Here is a 16,621-nt window from a genome sequence, read left to right as displayed (position 1 = left end):
GGGAAACAGTGATATGTAAGAAAACTGGTTTTCATTATAAATCTCATAGAATTATTTGTTTTTTAAAAGGTATTAGGTGTAAGATCTAGAATAAAACTAATTTTTAAGAGCAAATGACAAAAGAATGATAAAGATAAATATAAAAAGTAGTGGAAGGAGGGTGACTACTTCCATGGCTATGACTATTCCTCTTCCTCTGGTCCTAATGTTGTTCCTTCTGATTTCTCTTTTTTCCTTTTCCTGGACTCCCTTCCATATTTTTCTTTCCTATTTAGTATATAATATTGATTTTTTTATCTCTTTAATTATCCTTGCCTTATTTTTTCTACTCCCCTAATATCATAAGTTTTTATCAAAAAAGTATCAAAAGTTGGAACATGTTTCATTACCTGTAGCTTCCCCAAAATATTTTAATAGTTTTGGATGTGCCTCTTTTACTTACATTGGTTCTATGGTCCTCAAAGAATTCAAAGTGTAATATGGGGAAAGTTTATTAAAATTACCAGGGGAACATTTTCAAATTATACCTACCCTCATATTCTCATTTGGACAAGAATCCCTAGAGTCCTATACTTTGATTAGTATCTATAGATGGTTCTAATAGTGTTTTAGACTATACCTCATTATGGACTTTTTTAGGTCTCATCCTTTTGTTAAATTAAACTTTATGCTCAAATTATGAAATGCTCTTAGCAGCATGATTGAAGATCCTTTGGACAGCAAGACTAAAATATTCCTCAGTCAGTAACCCAATAATAGGATCTATAAGTTCATTTCTATTATTGAAACACATACCTTACATCTCAACTGGGGCTTTAAATAATTTAATTCACAGAAAGCCATTTCAGTAGCTAGCGTTTTGTACAATGACAGCTGATTTATCCCATCCACTTTTAAGATAACAATCTGTTTCAAATAAAAATACTTGATAATTTTAACAATAAAGGCCAAAATTTAAACTTGACATATAGCAATTAAATAAAATGAAAAATTATACTAAATGATAATGTAATGAAAACTTATTTTCAAAAAAGATATAATCTGGAAGAAACAATAAGTTAAACTGTTCCTTTACTATTCTCCAATATGTCATATATTTTCAAAACTCCATTTTCTGCATATAAGGATTATTGTGTGAAATGTTCTTATCTCCACTTATCATCCACCAAATTCACCACTCTTTACAATCATAGCACATTCAAAACTTTTTATCAAAAGTATAACAAATATTTACAGGCTTAAAAACGATACCAGTATAATAAGACTCTTGAGGATGGTGACCTCATTTTGTACTTTTTTTCTATCTCTGGAGTTTGGGAAATTAATATATTTTTCACTTTTTATGGAAAAATTTTTGAGTAAATGAAATTAGTCCAAATAGTATTGTGAGTCCCCATATACACATGACTCATAACCACCAATATCTATAAACATATAAAATTTCAGTGTGTATCTCTAAAGACAATGCCTCTTTTTTTAAACACTACCTAAAATATCACTGTTACACTTATAAAAGGTTTAAAATAATTACCAAATATCAAAAAATCAAAAGTAATACTCAAATGTCCTCAACGGTCTCATTTTTTTAATGTACACATAAAACAGTGGTGTGCTTGAGCCAGATTATAACGCCTTGTAGGAGCCTGTTGTATTTTCAATAATTTCATGAGCTCAGTGTGAAATACAGCCATTATTAAAAATTAAATTATATAACCATACAATTAAATGTATTTAAAATGAAGGTAAGAAATACTAAAAACTCATCTCTTTGCTTCTTAATTATTTTACTTCATTTTTCTAACATCTATGATCTTGAGGTCGTTTACATATATTGTATCTGTACAGTGAAAATATTATATACTATTGTGGGACAATGCATCATTTCTCAACTCTGCTTTTAGTGACACCACTTTAGTAGCCTGAAGTCAGCAGTGGTGGGAAAAAATACACACACATTCATGTCTGTTCCTAGCTGTGCCCACTGAAAAATCTAGAAACAGTGAACAACTCAACAGTAATGAGAAACTCTAGTGCCCAGGTTGTGATCTTTAATAACAGTTCATTAGAAGGAATCAAAGCTCCTTGGAGAAATAGCTAACTCCAGATTGGGAGTAGAATATGTACAGGAGGAGCGTGGAACATCTTATTATATAAAAATCATGGAAGCTATAAAGACTAAGGGGATTATAATAAACAAAACAAAGCAAAACAAAACTTTAATAGACACCTTCAGTCAAAGATGGGACAATATGAGCATCAAAAATAATAACTGCAGTAGACTGAAACACAACAAATATGCTAATATTGTTGGATTAATAGTTATATTAAAATACATGTTTGTTACATGCTTGGGAAGTAATTATTATTCTAAATAATTGGTAAATATGAGAACAATTCAAAAATTTATTTTGCATTTCCCATGTGAATTACACTTCATGATACCTAGAATAGTGTCAAGAATTCCAGATAATGAATGAGGAAGATGTGGTAGAAGTAAAATACCTACACTTTTCCACCTCTAAAGAAATAATGGAAGTAGACAATCATTATCAATGGCAGCTAAAGCACTTGGGTGAAAGAATGACAATGAATTTTATACGGATGGATCAAACTGAGAGCATCTAGACACAGTGATCAAAATTAACCTAACAAAAACAGATATGATCAGGCATCACACCATGTATCTCTTGATAAGGTGCTCTAAGAAGTATAGAGTACCTTTCTGTTATTATCAAAACTGCACAGTATTAAAGATTTGTGAATGGATGTGAAAATAAATGGAATTTTTTAAATTATCAGATGAATATTTCTATTTCTAAATGTCTATTGTCTAAAATTAAATGAAATCACATGTTATACATGAAGAGGAACAATAGAACAATATATAATGATAGAACAATATTTTTAAAAATCTGTTTCCTTATTATTATTACTTTTTAAAATTGAAATATGGTTGGCATGCAATATTATGTTAGTTTCAGGTGTTTGTACAACATAGTGACTTGGTGTTCAAATACATTACAAAATGATCACCAGGGTAACTCTAGATACCATGCAAATATATTACCATGCAAAGTTATTACATAATTATTGACTATGTTCTTTATAGCATACATACAATCCCGGTAACATTTATCACTCGAAGTTTGTACCTCAATTTCCTTCATCTGTTTTGCCCAGCCGTCCACTACCAACTTCACCTCTGACAACCACCTGTTTGTTCCCTGAATCTGAGTTGTTTCTCTTCTGTTTTGTTTGTTCATGTTTTTGTTTTATAGATTCCACATATAAATGAAATCATATGGTATCTGTCATTCTCTGACATATTTCACTTAGCCTAATAGCCTCTAGTTGCATCCATGTTTTCACAAATGGACAGATTTCATTCTTTTTATGGGTCAGTTATATCCTATTGCATATATACTGCATCTTCTCTATCCATTCATCCATGGATGGACACTTAGATTGCTGCCAGATATTGGCTATTATAAATCATGCTGCAATGAACATAGGTATCCATATATCTTTTTGAATTACTGTTTTTGTTTTCTTCAGGTAAATAGCTAGAAGCAGAATTGCTGAGTTATATGGTAGTTCTATTGTTAATTTTTTAAGGACCCGCCATAGTGTTTTCCATAGTGGCTATATCAACTGACATTCCCACCAGCAGTGCACAAGGGTTCCCTTTGATCCACATCCTTGCCAACACTTTTCATTTGTTGTCTTTCTGATGACAGTCATTCTTATAGATGCGAGGTAATATCTCATTCTGGTTTTGATTTGCATTTTCCTCGTGATTAGGGATGTTGAGCATCTTTTCATGGGTCTGTTGGCCATCTGTATATCTTCTTTGGAAAAACATCTGTTCAGGTCCTTAGCCCTTTCTTTCATCAGATTTTTAAAATACTGAGTTGCAAGTGTTCTTTATATGTTTTTATATTAACCCTTTATGAGATATATCATTTGCAAATATCTTCTCACATTTAGCAGGATGCCTTTTCATTTTGTTGATTTTTTTTCAAAGTCCAAAAGTTTTTTAGTTTGAGGTAGTCCTATTTGTTTATTTTTGCTCTTGTTGCTCTTAACTGAGGAGACAAACCATGAAAAATATCATTAACATCAATGTCAAAGAGCATGTTCTCTTCTAGAAATTTTATGGTTTCAGGACTTACATTTAAATCTTTAATCCATTTGGAGTCTAGTTCCCTTCAGCATGTAGCTGTTCAGTTTTTTCAACACCATCCATTGAAGAGGTTCTCTTTTCCCCATTGTATATTCTTGCCTCCTTTGGCATAGATTAGTTGACCATATATGTGTGGGTTTATTTCTAGGCTCTCTACTGTTCCATTGTTCTATGTGTCTGTTTTTGTGCCAGTACCATACTGCTTTGATTACTATAGCTTTGTAGTATTATTTGAAATCAGGAAGCATGATACCTCCAGATTTGTTCTCCTTTCTAAAGATTGCTTTATCTATTTGGGGTGTTTTGTGGTTCCATACACATTTTAGGATTATTTGTTTTATTTCTGTGAAAAATGCCATGGCTTTTTTTTTTTTTTTTTTGCGGTACACAGGCCTCACTGCTGTGGCCTCTCCCACCACAGAACACAGGCTCTGGACACTCAGGCCCAGCGGCCATGGCTCACGGGCCCAGCCGCTCCACGGCATGTGGGATCTTCCTGGACCGGGGCACGAACACATGTCCCCTGCATCAGCAGGCAGACTCTCAACCACTGCACCACCAGGGAAGCCCCGATTGATTGGAATAGTAAGGATATTTTAACAATATTCATTCTTCCAATCCATGAGCATAGTATATCTTTACACTTATTTGTGTTTTCTTAAATTTCTTTCATCAACATCCTATAGTTTTCCAAGTTCAAGTCTTTTACCTCCTTAGTTAGATTTATCCCTAGGTATTTTATTATTTTGATGCAATTGTAAGTGGGTTTGTTTTCTTAAGTTTTCTTTCTGATAGTTCCTTTCTAGCGTATAGAAACTAAACAGATTTCTGTATGTTAATTTTGTATCCTGCAACTTTACTGAATTCATTAGTGAGATCTATTTGTTTTTTGATGGCATCTTTAGGATTTTCCATGTATAGTATCACGCCATCTGCAAAGAGTTTTAAATTTGATTGCTGTGATTTACATTTGATTGCTGTGGCTAGGACTTCCCACATCATGTTAAATAAAAGTGGCAAGAGTAGGTATCCTTGTCTTGTTCCTGATCTTAGAGGAAATACTTTCAGATTTTCACCATTATGTTAGCAGTGAATTTGTCATATATAGCCTTTATTCTGTTGAGGTGTGTTTCCTCTATACCCTCTTCAATGAGACTTTTTATCATAAATAGATGCAGAATTTTGTCAAAAGCTTTTCTTTTTCTTGCATCCATTGAGATAATCATATGATTTTTATTCTTCATTTTGTTAATGTGTTGTATCATGTTGATTAATTTGTGAATATTGAATCATCCCTGCATTCCTGGCATAAATCCCACAGGATTATGAAGTATGATCATTTTAATATCTTGCTGAATTTGATTTGCTAATATTTGATTGAGGATTTTTGCATCTTTGTTTATAAGAGATGTTGCCCTGTAATTGTCTTTTATTGCAGTGTCTTTGGTTTTGGTATCAGGATAATGCTGGCCTTCTATAATGACTTTGGAAGTATTCCTTTCTCTTCAATTTTTTGAATAGTTTGAAAAGGAAAGGTATTAAGTTCTCTTTAAATGTTTCGTAGAATTCAGATGTGAAGCCATATGTTCCTGGACTTTGTTGGGGGTTTTATTATTATTATTATCATTGATTTAGTTTCAATACTAGTAAGTGATCTGTTCAGCTTTTCTATTTCTTCCTTAGTGTTGGAAGATTGTATGTTTCTAGGAATTTATCCATTTTTTCTGGGCTATCCAATTTTTTCATATAATTGTTCATAGTAGTCTCTTATTACTCTTTGTATTTCTTTTTTTTTTTTGGCAGTATGCAGGACTCTCACTGTTGTGGCCTCTCCCGTTGCGGAACACAGGCTCCAGATGCGCAGGCTCAGCAGCCATGGCTCACGGGCCTAGCAGCTCCGCGGCATGTGGAATCTTTCCGGACCAGGGCACAAACCCGTGTCCCCTGCATCAGCAGGCGGACTCTCAACCACTGCGCCACCAGGGAAGCCCCTATCCTTTATATTTCTGTGGTGTGTATTATAACTTCTCCTCTTTCATTTCTTATTTTATTTATTTGGGCCCTCATTTTTTCTTGATGAATCTGGCTAAAGGTTTATCAAATTTTATTTATCTTTTCAATGAACCAGCTTTTATTTCCACTGACCTTTTCTGTTTTTTGTCTCTCTTACATTTATTTCTGTTCTTATCTTTATTATTTCTTTCCTTTTACTCACTTTGGGTTTTCCTTGTTCTCCCCTTTCTCTAGTCCCTTTAGGTGTAAGAATATTTTTTTATTTTTGAGATTTTTCTTGCTTCCTGAGGTAGGCTTCTCTCTATATAAACTTCCCTCTTCGAACTGCTTTTGGTGTGTTACACAGATTTTGGATCATTGTATTTCCCTTTTTTATTTGCCTCAAGGTTTATTTTTTTAATTTCCTCTTTGAATTTTTTAATGACCCATTGGTTGTTTAATAGCATGCTGTTTAGACTTCATGTGTTTGTGTTTTTCTCAGTTTTTTTCTTGTTGTTGATTTCTAGTCTCATATCACTATGGTTGAAAAATATGTTTGATATGATTTCAAACTTCTTAAATTTACTGAGACTTGTTTTGTGCCCTAATATATGCTCTATCTTGGTGAATATTCCACATACACTTGAAAAGAATGTGCATTCTGCTGTTTTTGGATGGAAAGTGCTGTGTATATCCATTAAGTCTAACTGGTCTAATGTGTCATTTAAGGCAAAATTTCCTTATTAATTTTCCATCTGGATTATCTATTTATTAATGCAAGTGGGTGTTACAGTCCCCTACTATCATTATATTACTGTCAATTTCTCCCTTTATGTCATTTACTTTATGTATTTAGCTGCTCCTGTGTTGGATACATATATATTTACAAGTGTTATATCTTGTTGTTGGATTGATCCTTTTTCATTATGCAGTGCCCTTTGTATCTTGGTATAGTTTTTGTTTTAAAGACTATTTTATCTGACATAATTATTGCTGCCTCAACTTTCTTTCCATGTCCATTTGCATCAAATATCTTTTTCCACCTGTTCACTTTCAATCTCTGTGTGCCTTTAGGTCTGAAGTGAGTCTCAAGTAGACAGCATATGTTTTGGTCTTCTTTTTTTTTTTTTATCCATTCAGCCACACTGTCTTTTGATTGGAGTGTTTAGCCCATTTACATTTAAAGTAATTATTGATAGGTATGTCCTTATAGTCATTTTGTTAATTGTATTCTGGTTGTTTTCACAGTTCCTTTTTCTTCCTTTTTTCTACTCTTGCTCTCTTCCCTTGTAATTTTATGTCTTTCCTTAGTGTTATGTATGTACTTCTGTCTTTACTTTTTGTTTATCTATTATGTTTTTGGTTTGTGATTACCAAGAGGTTTTTATATAAAAACCTATGTATATAGCAGACTGTTTTAAGTTTATGATCACCTGTATTTCAGCATATTCTAAAAGCACTATATTTTTACTCTCCTCCACCCTTTTTGATGTCATATTTTACATTTTAAAATTTTGTGTATCCATTAACTAATTATTTTAGATATAGATGATTTTACTACTTTTGTCTTTTAACCTTCATACTATGGATAGCTATGTAAGTGGTTTATCTACTACCTTTACTGTATGTTTGCCTCTACTAATGAGACTTCTCCTCTCATAATTTATATATTTCTAATTAAGGTCTTTTCTGTTTAAATAAGTCCCTTTAACATTTTTTGTAAGGTTGCTTGAGTTGTGATAAACTCCTTTAGCTTTTGCTTTTCTCAGAAACTCTTTACCTCTCTTTCAGTTATGAATGATAATCTTACAGGGCAGGGTATTCTTGGGTGTAAGTAATTTCCTTTTAGTACTTTAAATATGTCATGCCTTTCAAGTTTCTGCTGAAAAGTCAGCCTGTAATCTTATGGAGGCTCCCCTACATGTAACTAGTTGTTTTCCTCTTGCTGCTTTTAATAGTCTTTCTTTATCTTTTGACATGTTAATTATATTGTGTTGGTGTGGATCTCTTTGGGTTCATTTTGTTTGGGACTCTGTGCTCCCTGAACTTGGATTTCCATTTCCTTCACCTTGTTAGAAAAATTTTCAGCAATCATTCCTTCAAATAGATTTTCTGTCCTTTCTCTCTCCCATCTTTACTGGAAACTTTATACTGTAAATGTTAGCATGCTTGATGTTTTCCAAGCGGTCCCTTAAACTATCCTCATTTTTTTAAAATTCTGTTTTCTTTCTGTCATTCCAACTGGATGATTTCTACCACGCTGCTTTCCACATTACTTATCTGTTCTTCTGCATCCTTTAATCTGCTGTTGATTTCCTCTGGTGTAACTTTCATCTCAGGTATTGTATTCTTCAGCTCTTGTCCTTTTTTAATCTAGAATTTTTTAAAATTCAAGTATAGTTGATTTACAATATTATGTTAGTTTCAGGTGTACACATAGTAATTCAATAATTTTATAGAGTACACTCCATTTAATGTTATTATAAAATAATGGCTATATTTCCCTGTGTTGTACAATATATCCTTGTAAAATATTTATTTTATACATAGTAGTTTGCACCTCTTAATCCCCTACCTATATCTTGCCCCCCTGTCCTCCCTCTCCCTGTTGGTAACCACTAGTTTGTTTTCTACATCTGTGAGTCTGTTTCTGTGTTGTTATATTCATTCATTTAAAAAATTTTTTATATTCACACATAAGTGATAACACAGCATTTGTGTTTCTCTGTCTGACTTATTTCACTAAGCATAGTACCCTCTAGGTCCTTCAATGTTGTTGCCAATGGCAGAATTTCATTCTTTATGGCTGAGTAATTCTCCACTATGTACACACCACAAATTCTTTATCTATTCATCTGTTGATGTATACTAAAGTTGCTTCCACATCTTGGCTATTATAAATAATGCTGCTATGAACTTTGGAGTCATGTAGATTTTTGAATTAGTATTTTCATTTTCTTCATATACAGTAAATCCCCTACATACGAACCTTCAAGTTGCAAATTTTCAAAGATATGAATACGCATTCGCATGTCCAGTCACATAAGTTAGTTCACATGTCTGGCATACATTGTCATGTGTGTGAACCCTCTGCAAGTGGTTGTGCTTTTGTGTACTTTACTGTACAGTACTGTATAGAGTACAGTAGTACAGTATCTTTATTTCAAGCCCAAGATGTCAAGAAGCAAGCATAAAAGCAGCAGTGATGTAGCTGGTACTGCTAAGAAGCTCCAAGCAATAATGATTCGCCATAAATGGGGTTTGAAAGAACCTTTGCCCACAGTTTGTTCACAGTTTTCGTGGATTTGAGAAGGTGGATGAGGAGTCCAAAGAGGTCTTTACAACTTAGTGACCGTCAGTGAGAAGCTGGAGCTGCAAGAGGACGACTTCATTGAACTCCTTGCTGTGCTACACTAGGTGCTTACTAATGAAAACCTGATGGAATTGGAGGCCCAGAGAAGGGATGAAGAGAGACAAGAGGATGAAGAAGTAACTGAAGAACCGAAGAGATTCACAATGCAGGAAATGGCAAAGGGATTTTCTTTATTTGAGACACAGGACCCAAATGTAGAACAGTACACGGAGGCTGCAGCGGCCATTCAGAATACAATCCAGTGCTACCATGTCATCTATGATGAGAAAAAAAGAGCTACTACCCAGACATCACTGGATCGTTTTTTCAAGAGGGCAGATAGGATTGAATCCAGCAAGGAACCAGAACCTGTGCCATCAGCATCAGGTGTGAGTGAAATTGCAGCTTGCCCTCCATCTCCTATTGCTGATGATCCTTCAGCTCTACCATCTACCACCTCCTCTCCCTCCTCCAGTTAGTAACTCTTCTCACCTGTTCACTTGATGCCAGTCCCTGAATGTCAGCTGTTGTACTGTATTACTGTACTTTTCAAGGCATTGTACTGTAAGATTAAAAATGTTTTATTTTTTGTGTTTGTTCTTTATGTATTATTTGTGTGAAAAGTATTATAAACCTATTACAGTACAGTATTATGTAGCTGATTGTGTTACTTGGGTACCTAGGCTAACTTTGTTGGACTTATGGACAAACTGGATTTACAAATGCACTCTCAGAATGGAACTTGTTCATATGTAGGGGTCTTACTGTACATCTATCTATCTATCTATCTATATCTATATCTATCTATCTATATATGTATCTATATCTATCTATCTATCTATATATATATATATATATCTCCAGTGGTGGAACTGTTGGATCATATAGTAGTTCTCTTTTTAGTTTCTTTGAGGAACCTCCATTCTGTTTTCATAGTGGCTATACCAATTTACATTCCCACCAACAGTGTACTACGGTTCCTTTTTCTGCACATCCTTGACAACATTTGGTATTTGTAAGCTTTTTGATGACAATTCTGACAGCTGTGAGGTCACATCTCATTTTGGTTTTGATTTGCCTTTCTCTGATGATTAGTGATGTTAAGCATTTTTCCATGTTCCTTTTGACCATATGTATATCTTCCTTGGAAAAATGTCTGTTTAGGTCTTCTACCAATTTTTTTAATTAAGTGTTTTTTTGGCTGTTGAGTTATATAAGCTGTTTATATATTTTGGATATTATTTGATTGGTTCTTTTTTATATTTTCCATCTCTTTGCTTAAGTTCTTACTGTGTTCCTCCATTCTTCTCCTTTGTTTGGTTAGTCTTTTTATAATCATTACTCTGAATTCTTTATGTGGTAGATTGCCTCTCTCCACTTTGCTTAGTTCTTTTTCTGAGGTTTTGACTTTTTTTTTTTTTTTTTGCGGTACGCGGGCCTCTCACTGTTGTGGTCTCTCCCGTTGCGGAGCACAGGCTCCGGATGCGCAGGCCCAGCGGCCATGGCTCATAGGCCCAGCCGCTCCACGGCATGTGGGATCTTCCCGGACCGGGGCACGAACCCGTGTCCCCTGCATCAGCAGGCGGACTCTCAACCACTGCGCCACCAGGGAAGCCCTGACTTATTTTTTCATTTGGAACATATTCCTTTGTCTCCTTATTTTGCCTAGCTCTCTGTGTCTATTTCTATGTATTGGGTAGATCAGCTACTTCTCATCTAGAAGGAGCAGCTTTATGTAGAAAGTGTCCTGTGGGACCCAGTATCATGGTTACCTTTGGTCAGCAGAGTCAGGTACTCCAAGAGTGTACCATGTGATTTGCATGAGCTCTCCTTTTGCATCTGGTCCTCAACTGCTGCTGGTGAACTAGTGTGTGGGGCTGCCCCATATGTGGCTGGGTGTAAGGCCCGTCCTTGGTAGTTGTGAGCACTCTGTGCTGGGACTCAGAGTGAGTGATTTTTTGTGCACACTCTTTAAAAGCAGAGTCTCAGTTTCCTACAACCCTCTGGCTCTCCTCCACATAAGCCCAGCCCATTTTCAAAGCCAGACTTTACTGTGACTCATCGTTCTGGTGTAGGTCTCCCAGACTGGGGAGTCCAATGTGGAGTTTGGATCCCTTGATCCTCAGCAAGGACCTCACAGCTGTGATATCCCTCCCACCTCTGGGTTGCTGCACCAGGGTGTGAGGCCTGGCCAGACCATGTCTTTGCAACTCCTACCTATCTCAGTGTGGCTTGTTCTTTATATCCTTAGTTGTGGAAAATCTTTTCTGCTGATCTTCAGGTTGTCCTCATAGATAGTTGCTCTATATGTAGTTATGGTTTTGGTGTGTCTATGGAAGGAGACAAGCCCAGGATCTTCCTACTCTGTCATTTTGTCCCTTCATAAAAAACCTATTTTTTTTAGAGAGACTAGTATTTTTCCCTAAATGGCTATCATGGCAGTAGCAAAAAATTTTAAAGCTCATGGTATCCAGGTCCAACATCTGAAGTGATCTCCTTGTTATCAGATAATTCTTTGAAAACTCTTTGGAAGTGAGGCTTATTAGTTCATTATTAATTAGATTTTATATTTGAAAACTTTTGCAGAGAAAATGAATGATAATTGTTAGTATCTAACTTGTTATGTTATAATCTTATTAATTTATATTTATTATTTCAAACATGAAATATATATTTTAAAGAAACAAAGCATGTTTGATCTATGAAGAAACCAAAGCTTAAGATAGCAGTAGCTGTAAATAAAAACTCACTATATTCAGATCAGAAAAGTAAGGATATTAGGTTAATAATAATATATTATTATATCCTGCCTAAAGATCTAATAAACATATTTTATCTTTATTTTTATCCCTCTCCCTGTCTCCTGTTTTTCCCTTATATACATGTGGGGATGTGCACATATGTGCCCACTATATCTATCTGTCTACTTTCCTTTGGATAAGAGATCAAACAATTTTTGCTTTGAATTTTATGGAATTTCACAATTTTATATTTTTCAAATTTTACTTATTTCTTACATGTGAACACACTAACAATTTTCATTTCCATATTTCCATGTGTATATTGTTAGAATATGTATTAAATAACCCTTTGGTTAATATAGTAGTTGACAATGCAAATGTCAAACTCTACTTGGTAATTGACAGCATTTCCTACATGTGATAGAAAATATTTGGCTGGCAGAATTATCTTCCTGCCTACTTGAAGCAGTTCTTTTTTGGACTATAAATAGATCGGAGGGATAAACTACACAGATGAAAAGAATTAAGGACAACATTACCAGTCAATACAAAGATATCTCCCAGAATCACTAGCATGGTAAATTAGTAAATTAAAAAAAAATAAAACATACAGCACCTGCCATAGCACAGCTAATGGTGCAGATCTTTAAAAAGAAGAAGCATCCTTAGATGGTGGTATTCATACAGTCTGCACCTAGAGTGTTCAGTTTTTCCTTTAGAAATAGGAAAGGAAATTGATTGGCTAGAAATGCCTTGACTGAAGGAAATAAGCCTTTAACCTTTATAAAAAAAGGCCTCACGTTGCTGCCCTAATGTTCTAAGTCCTCAGTTTATCTTTGTTTCTAGCAGTGTGACTCTAAATCAAGATTAAAAAGCAACTCAACATGAGGCAAAATGAAAAGGAGGTCATTTAATCACCCTGTTAGCTTCAAATGATTATGGATTCTTGGAGGTGATATCTAATTCTGCCAGAAAATCCATTTCAGTAATGATTACTGCCTCAGTTTTATCTATGATACTGGAGGTTATTAAAAGTAGGACTCTCAAGGGAAGTATACAACTTTAGGCCATTAATATCATATTTAATATTTTTTTTATCAGAACAGTTTTGAGCTCTACCCTTTATAAGAATCAGAATAGTCACTTAGGAATATGTGCTTCATCACAAGTCTAATTATTATATACAGTCCTTTGGGAAACAGAAGCACATCGAAATACCGGATAGGTAAATATCAAACAGTGTAGGGTATATTGAACTACTCATTATTTCTTATTATCACATACACAGCACTCAAGCAACATGCCTAGAAAACTGGCATTACTCTATTGCCTTTGTTCACTCAAACTATTTCAGAGTCATGCCTGAAATGCTATTAGAGTCACAGATTTGCAGATATAGTAAAAAGAAATTCCTGAATACAGGTCAAAAAGATAAATGCAGACAATATAGGTGACTCTAACACAGATAACTAAAGCTAGGATGACCCATGTAAGGTTTCTTAAGGGTGATGGGCCAAAAAAACAGAAATTTGCTTCTTTGAGCATGTTTCCATACTTGTAGTTGTTTAATGAAATCAGGAAGAATAAGAAAGAAGGACATTTAGGGAGCACAGTCTAAAAATCTCAAGTACATATTTATTATTTAAACTTCTATTGAACTGCAACCCAAAATTGACCTAATGAGCAACAGAAATCTCATGCAATGGAAATGGAGAAAAGAGATATTTGAGAATAAATTCATTATGTATTTGGTAGCAAGTGTACATTGATAAAAAGGAAAATAGAGTGATCCAAAATGACCACCATATTTATGAAATAGCCAACTGAATGATATCTCAATAATATGAAGTATAATAGAAGGGATAATTGGTAGGGGAAATTATGAGAATAGTTTTGAAGAAAATAAATATGAATTTGAACTTTTTATTTATGAGGCCATTGAAAGTATGACTCTAATGTTCTTAAAGTAAATGTAGCTTGGAATTGGAAATCTGTTTACATATCATCATGGTAATGAACAGGCTGCTGAGGAGATAAGTAGTAAAATAAGAAGGTAAAAGGGTAGCATAGAAGTTATTTTAGCTCCTTCTGAATTACGTCTTTAAACTACTAGATATCACGTTTTGTTTAAATCAGAGCTTAGTCACATTAAGTGTACTAAATAAGGGGCCCTTCAATTATAATTATAGAAAAACAGATATGTATTATAAAATAAAATGAGAAAAAAAATTCTAATATAATAGTACCAAATATAGGTGTTTTTAACCCTAATTTGCAGACTAGAAAATATTCACATGAAACTATCTGTTTGCAAATGATGCTGTCAAATGTTGCTGTTAAGTATTTATTCACTGAATTTGCATAACCCTATTTCACGGAGGTTACCCTCTAGTCAGGAGAGACAGATAATAACAAAAATAAATAAGTAAAATATTAGGTTAATTGTGTTATATGCAATGGAAATAGCAGGGAGCGGGGGGAATATATGACTATGGAAATGCAATTTTAAATACAATGATCAGGGACAGCTTCACCGAGAATAAAACCTTTGAGATAGGAACATTCTGCTTTCATTATAATGACATAAAAATAAAAGTGCAGTCTAGATAGATCAGATTTATCCAAATTGTAAATCAATGAAATCTTGCCAAAAGATAGGCATATCTATATTTGAACTTCAAATTCACTTTTTATTCCTCTCCTGCAATTATAGAAAATACATTCTAAAATATTATACATGTATGTGTGCATACATATATAGGTATACAAATATGTTTATATTCATATTCATATATAAAGATTATTTTATTTTAAATTTCAGTGCTTTTTTTTCTGAACACAGATTGAAAAGATCAATAAAACTGGCAAAACCCTAGCAATACTGACAACAAAAATAAAAGAGAAGATACAAATTACCAGTATTATAGATTAAATAGGGGATATCTCTACAGACCTGGCAGATCTAAAATGATAACAAGATGATATTATGAATAACTATACAAATATTAATTTGAAAACTTAGATCAAATGAACCAATTCCTCAAAACCATAAACTACTACAATTCACACGATAGGAAATAGAGAATTTAATAGCCTTATAACTATCAAGGAAATTGAATTCATAATTTTAAAACTCCCCCCCAAAAATTGCCAATCCCAGATGATTTCACTGACAAATTCTAACATACTTTAAGAATTAACACCAATTCTATACAACCTTTTACATAAAATATACAAAAATTAACTCAAAGTGAACCACAAACATAAAGATAAAATGTAAAATTAGAAAATTTTTAGAAAGAGACATAGTAGAAATTTGGGGGGATATAGGAATAGATAAAGCATATTTAGATTTGACAGAGAAAGCACAATCTCTAAAATGAAAAATGATAAACTGGACTTTATAAAAATTAAAAACATTTGTTCTGTGAAGGATCTTATTAAAGGGAGGAAAAAATAGCTACATTCTAGGAGAAAATATTTTTAAACCACAGTCTGAAAAAGGACTTGTATCTAGAATATTTAAAGGACTCTCAAAACACAACCATAAAAACAAAACAAAACAAAGAAAGAATCCCATCAAATTAGAAAACAGAAAAAGAGAGATGAACAAATATTTCACTAAAGAGGATATATAGAGGCTAATAAGCACATGAGAAGATGTTCAACATCTTTAATCATTAGAAAAATGCAAAATTAAGCCACACTGATATATCACCACATACCCACTGAATAGCTAAAAAGAAAAAAAAAAAGTGACAAAACCAAATGCTGCTAATGGTAATGCCACTTTGGAAAACAGTGTGGAAGTTACTAAAAACTAAACATTCAATCACCATGAAATCCAGCAACTGTACTCCTGAGCATTTATCTGAGAAAAGTGAAAAGTTGTGTTGATACAATATCCTGTAGATAAATATCTAGAGAAGTTTTATTTAACGTAGCTTAAACATGAGACAACCTAAATGTTCTTCATGAGGTAAATAAACTAATGGTAGTACCTTCATACCATGCAACACTACTCAGCAAGAAAAAGGAGTGAAGTATTGATACACATAAGAACCTAGAAGAATCTCCAAAGAATTATTTTTGAATAAAAACAAGACAATCAGAAAAGGCTACGTACTATATTATTCTATTTATAAAACTGTCTATTTATAAAACTGTCAAGTGACAAAATAATAGAAATGAAGAATGATTAGTGGTTCTAGGATTTTAGATGGGATTGGGGTATGAGGAAAGTGGGTATAGTTATAAAAGGATAATATGAGGAATCGTTTTTTCATGTGTGCATGTCTATGGATTAATTCCCGAAAGGGATTTATCTGGCATAGAATGTCAATTTGAAAATTA

The sequence above is a fragment of the Delphinapterus leucas genome, chromosome 12 (assembly GCF_059928025.1).
Source record: "Delphinapterus leucas isolate spDelLeu-1000000601 "Yukka" chromosome 12, BTC_Dleu_Yukka2, whole genome shotgun sequence".
Taxonomy (NCBI): domain Eukaryota; kingdom Metazoa; phylum Chordata; class Mammalia; order Artiodactyla; family Monodontidae; genus Delphinapterus; species Delphinapterus leucas.
Note: the sequence above shows the minus strand (reverse complement) of the source record.